Source organism: Phyllobates terribilis, unplaced genomic scaffold (assembly GCF_046119375.1).
Source record: "Phyllobates terribilis strain yellow unplaced genomic scaffold, ASM4611937v1 Scaffold_7__3_contigs__length_470593459, whole genome shotgun sequence".
Classification (NCBI taxonomy): Eukaryota; Metazoa; Chordata; class Amphibia; order Anura; family Dendrobatidae; genus Phyllobates; species Phyllobates terribilis.
In genome coordinates this window covers 434,453,813-434,459,812 of record NW_027362767.1, presented here as the reverse complement: position 1 = coordinate 434,459,812, position 6,000 = coordinate 434,453,813, and the positions used below count along the sequence as shown (strand labels likewise).

Here is a 6,000-nt window from a genome sequence, read left to right as displayed (position 1 = left end):
CACTATAGACTATATACACCTCCTCACTGTGTACCTGACACTATAGACTATATACACCTCCTCACTGTGTACCTGACACTATAGACTATATACACCTCCTCACTGTGTACCTGTCACTATAGACTATATACACCTCCTCACTGTGTACTTGACACTATAGACTATATACACCTCCTCACTGTGTACCTGTCACTATAGACTATATACACCTCCTCACTGTGTACCTGTCACTATAGACTATATACACCTCCTCACTGTGTACTTGACATTATAGACTATATACACCTCCTCACTGTGTACCTGACACTACAGACTATATACACCCCCTCACTGTGTACCTGACACTATAGACTATATACACCCCCTCACTGTGTACCTGACACTATAGACTATATACACCTCCTCACTGTGTACCTGTCACTATAGACTATATACACCTCCTCACTGTGTACCTGTCACTACAGACTATATACACCTCCTCACTGTGTACCTGACACTATAGACTATATACACCTCCTCACTGTGTACCTGACACTATAGACTATATCCACCTCCTCACTGTGTACCTGTCACTTTAGACTATATACACCTCCTCACTGTGTACCTGACACTATAGACTATATACACCCCCTCACTGTGTACCTGACACTATAGACTATATACACCCCCTCACTGTGTACCTGTCACTTTAGACTATATACACCTCCTCACTGTGTACCTGACACTATAGACTATATACACCTCCTCACTGTGTACCTGTCACTACAGACTATATACACCTCCTCACTGTGTACCTGACACTATAGACTATATACACCTCCTCACTGTGTTCCTGTCACTATAGACTATATACACCTCCTCACTGTGTATCTGTCACTATAGACTATATACACCTCCTCACTGTGTACCTGACACTATAGACTATATACACCCCCTCACTGTGTACCTGACACTATAGACTATATACACCTCCTCACTGTGTACCTGACACTATAGACTATATACACCCCCTCACTGTGTACCTGACACTATAGACTATATACACCTCCTCACTGTGTACCTGTCACTATAGACTATATCCACCTCCTCACTGTGTACCTGTCACTATAGACTATATCCACATCCTCACTGTGTACCTGACACTAAAGACTATATACACACCTCCTCACTGTGTTCCTGTCACTATAGACTATATACACCTCCTCACTGTGTACCTGTCACTTTAGACTATATACACCCCCTCACTGTGTACCTGTCACTATAGACTATATACACCTCCTCACTGTGTACCTGTCACTATAGACTATATACACACCTCCTCACTGTGTACCTGTCACTATAGACTATATCCACCTCCTCACTGTGTACCTGTCACTTTAGACTATATACACCCCCTCAGCTATTGGTCTCTGAAATTATCCTGATGTATACAGCCGATGTTCTGCTCCAGTTGGGTTCCTGGTTCTGCACAGTCTGTGCTATGGAAGGCTCAGCTCTGGGAAGGGTTAATATTTAGCCCAGCCCATGGATCTATCTCCATCTCCGGAGCCAAAGCTGAGCGCAGTACAGTTGAGTCGAGCATTGAGCCCAGGACACTTCTCAACCAGCAGAGCTAACACTCTATCGGCTCCAACAAGATCTGTCGGGGTCCTGACTACATCTCCGGACAGCGATCCTCTATAAGGCAGGTGAGAAAACCAGCGTATACCCCGTCACAAACCCACAGCTAAGACTGATGAGACCTCTCAATAAGATGTAATGTGCATGTCCCAGCGTGACCCCCAGACCCTCCTCTAGAATGCTGCACTCTCATCCATAATCCTATACTCTCCCCTGTAATGCTGCACTCTCATGCGTAATCCTAAACTCTCCTCTGTAATGCTGCACTCTCATCCATAATCCTAAACTCTCCTCTGTAATGCTGCACTCTCATCCATAATCCTAAACTCTCCTCTGTAATGCTGCACTCTCATCCATAATCCTAAACTCTCCCCTGTAATGCTGCACTCTCATCCATAATCCTAAACTCTCCCCTGTAATGCTGCACTCTCATCCATAATCCTGAACTCTCCCCTGTAATGCTGCACTCTCATCCATAATCCTAAACTCTCCTCTGTAATGCTGCACTCTCATCCATAATCCTATACTCTCCTCTACAATGCTGCACTCTCATCCATAATCCTAAACTCTCCTCTGTAATGCTGCACTCTCATCCATAATCCTAAACTCTCCTCTGTAATGCTGCACTCTCATCCATAATCCTAAACTCTCCTCTACAATGCTGCACTCTCATCCATAATCCTAAACTCTCCTCTGTAATGCTGCACTCTCATCCATAATCCTAAACTCTCCCCTGTAATGCTGCACTCTCATCCATAATCCTGAACTCTCCCCTGTAATGCTGCACTCTCATCCATAATCCTAAACTCTCCTCTGTAATGCTGCACTCTCATCCATAATCCTATACTTTCCTCTGTAATGCGGCGCTCTCATCCATAATCCTAAACTCTCCTCTGTAATGCTGCACTCTCATCCATAATCCTAAACTCTCCCCTGTAATGCTGCACTCTCATCCATAATCCTAAACTCTCCTCTGTAATGCTGCACTCTCATCCATAATCCTATACTTTCCTCTGTAATGCTGCACTCTCATCCATAATCCTAAACTCTCCCCTGTAATGCTGCACTCTCATCCATAATCCTAAACTCTCCTCTGTAATGCTGCACTCTCATCCATAATCCTATACTTTCCTCTGTAATGCGGCGCTCTCATCCATAATCCTATACTCTCCCCTGTAATGCTGCACTCTCATCCATAATCCTAAACTCTCCTCTGTAATGCTGCACTCTCATCCATAATCCTATACTTTCCTCTGTAATGCGGCGCTCTCATCCATAATCCTAAACTCTCCTCTGTAATGCTGCACTCTCATGCGTAATCCTAAACTCTCCCCTGTAATGCTGCACTCTCATCCATAATCCTAAACTCTCCTCTGTAATGCTGCACTCTCATCCATAATCCTAAACTCTCCTCTGTAATGCTGCACTCTCATCCATAATCCTATACTCTCCTCTGTAATGCTGCGCTCTCATCCATAATCCTAAACTCTCCTCTGTAATGCTGCACTCTCATCCATAATCATATACTCTCCTCTGTAATGCTGCACTCTCATCCGTAATCCTAAACTCTCCTCTGTAATGCTGCGCTCTCATCCGTAATCCTAAACTGTCCTCTGTAATGCTGCGCTCTCATCCATAATCCTAAACTCTCCTCTACAATGCTGCACTCTCATCCATAATCCTAAACTCTCCTCTGTAATGCTGCACTCTCATGCGTAATCCTAAACTCTCCTCTACAATGCTGCACTCTCATCCATAATCCTAAACTCTCCTCTGTAATGCTGCGCTCTCATCCGTAATCCTAAACTGTCCTCTGTAATGCTGCGCTCTCATCCATAATCCTATACTCTCCTCTGTAATGCTGCAGTCTCATGCGTAATCCTAAACTCTCCTCTACAATGCTGCACTCTCATCCATAATCCTAAACTCTCCTCTACAATGCTGCGCTCTCATCCATAATCCTAAACTCTCCTCTGTAATGCTGCACTCTCATCCATACTCCTAAACTCTCCTCTGTAATGCTGCGCTCTCATCCATAATCCTAAACTCTCCTCTGTAATGCTGCACTCTCATCCGTAATCCTGAACTCTCCTCTGTAATGCTGCACTCTCATCCATAATCCTAAACTCTCCTCTGTAATGCTGCGCTCTCATCCATAATCCTAAACTCTCCTCTGGAATGCTGCACTCTCATCCATAATCCTGAACTCTCCTCTGTAATGCTGCACTCTCATCTATAATCCTAAACTCTCCTCTGTAATGCTGCACTCTCATCCATAATCCTATACTTTCCTCTGTAATGCGGCGCTCTCATCCATAATCCTAAACTCTCCTCTGTAATGCTGCACTCTCATCCATAATCCTAAACTCTCCCCTGTAATGCTGCACTCTCATCCATAATCCTAAACTCTCCCCTGTAATGCTGCACTCTCATCCATAATCCTAAACTCTCCTCTGTAATGCTGCACTCTCATCCATAATCCTATACTTTCCTCTGTAATGCGGCGCTCTCATCCATAATCCTATACTCTCCCCTGTAATGCTGCACTCTCATCCATAATCCTAAACTCTCCTCTGTAATGCTGCACTCTCATCCATAATCCTATACTTTCCTCTGTAATGCGGCGCTCTCATCCATAATCCTAAACTCTCCTCTGTAATGCTGCACTCTCATGCGTAATCCTAAACTCTCCCCTGTAATGCTGCACTCTCATCCATAATCCTAAACTCTCCTCTGTAATGCTGCACTCTCATCCATAATCCTAAACTCTCCTCTGTAATGCTGCACTCTCATCCATAATCCTATACTCTCCTCTGTAATGCTGCGCTCTCATCCATAATCCTAAACTCTCCTCTGTAATGCTGCACTCTCATCCATAATCATATACTCTCCTCTGTAATGCTGCACTCTCATCCGTAATCCTAAACTCTCCTCTGTAATGCTGCGCTCTCATCCGTAATCCTAAACTGTCCTCTGTAATGCTGCGCTCTCATCCATAATCCTAAACTCTCCTCTACAATGCTGCACTCTCATCCATAATCCTAAACTCTCCTCTGTAATGCTGCACTCTCATGCGTAATCCTAAACTCTCCTCTACAATGCTGCACTCTCATCCATAATCCTAAACTCTCCTCTGTAATGCTGCGCTCTCATCCGTAATCCTAAACTGTCCTCTGTAATGCTGCGCTCTCATCCATAATCCTATACTCTCCTCTGTAATGCTGCAGTCTCATGCGTAATCCTAAACTCTCCTCTACAATGCTGCACTCTCATCCATAATCCTAAACTCTCCTCTACAATGCTGCGCTCTCATCCATAATCCTAAACTCTCCTCTGTAATGCTGCACTCTCATCCATACTCCTAAACTCTCCTCTGTAATGCTGCGCTCTCATCCATAATCCTAAACTCTCCTCTGTAATGCTGCACTCTCATCCGTAATCCTGAACTCTCCTCTGGAATGCTGCACTCTCATCCATAATCCTGAACTCTCCTCTGTAATGCTGCACTCTCATCCATAATCCTATACTCTCCTCTGTAATGCTGCACTCTCATCCATAATCCTAAACTCTCCTCTACAATGCTGCACTCTCATCCATAATCCTAAACTCTCCTCTGTAATGCTGCACTCTCATCCATAATCCTAAACTCTCCTCTGTAATGCTGCACTCTCATCCATAATCCTAAACTCTCTGTAATGCTGCACTCTCATCCATCATCCTATACTCTCCTCTGTAATGCTGCACTCTCATCCGTAATCCTAAACTGTCCTCTGTAATGCTGCGCTCTCATCCCTAATCCTAAACTCTCCTCTGTAATGCTGCGCTCTCATCCATAATCCTAAACTCTCCTTTGTAATGCTGCACTCTCATCCTTAATCCTAAACTCTCCTCTGTAATTCTGCACTCTCATCCATAATCCTAAACTCTCCTCTACAATGCTGCACTCTCATCCATAATCCTAAACTCTTCTCTACAATGCTGCACTCTCATCCATAATCCTATACTCTCCCCTGTAATCCTGCGCTCTCATCCATAATCCTATACTCTCCTCTGTAATGCTGCACTCTCATCCATAATCCTATACTCTCCCCTGTAATGCTGCGCTCTCATCCATAATCCTATACTCTCCTCTGTAATGCTGCACTCTCATCCATAATCCTATACTCTCCTCTGTAATGCTGCGCTCTCATCCATAATCCTATACTCTCCTCTGTAATGCTGCGCTCTCATCCATAATCCTATACTCTCCTCTGTAATGCTGCGCTCTCATCCATAATCCTATACTCTCCTCTGTAATGCTGCGCTCTCATCCATAATTCTATACTCTCCTCTGTAATGCTGGGCTCTCATCCATAATCCTATACTCTCCTCTGTAATGCT

General features: G+C 44.2%; 1 protein-coding gene across 2 annotated transcripts in view; it reads left to right on the top strand.

The window, feature by feature from the left end:
* Positions 1-1,544: 1,544 nt before the first annotated feature.
* The window catches only part of GPR4 (G protein-coupled receptor 4), a 49,126-nt gene continuing 44,670 nt past the window's right edge, over positions 1,545-6,000 (top strand). The window contains exon 1 of one of the 2 annotated variants that reach the window (XM_073642105.1): positions 1,545-1,684. The gene's annotated coding sequence lies outside the window, so the exon portion shown is untranslated. Of the gene's footprint in view, positions 1,689-6,000 lie in introns of both variants that reach the window. The other variant, XM_073642104.1, reaches the window with a different exon arrangement.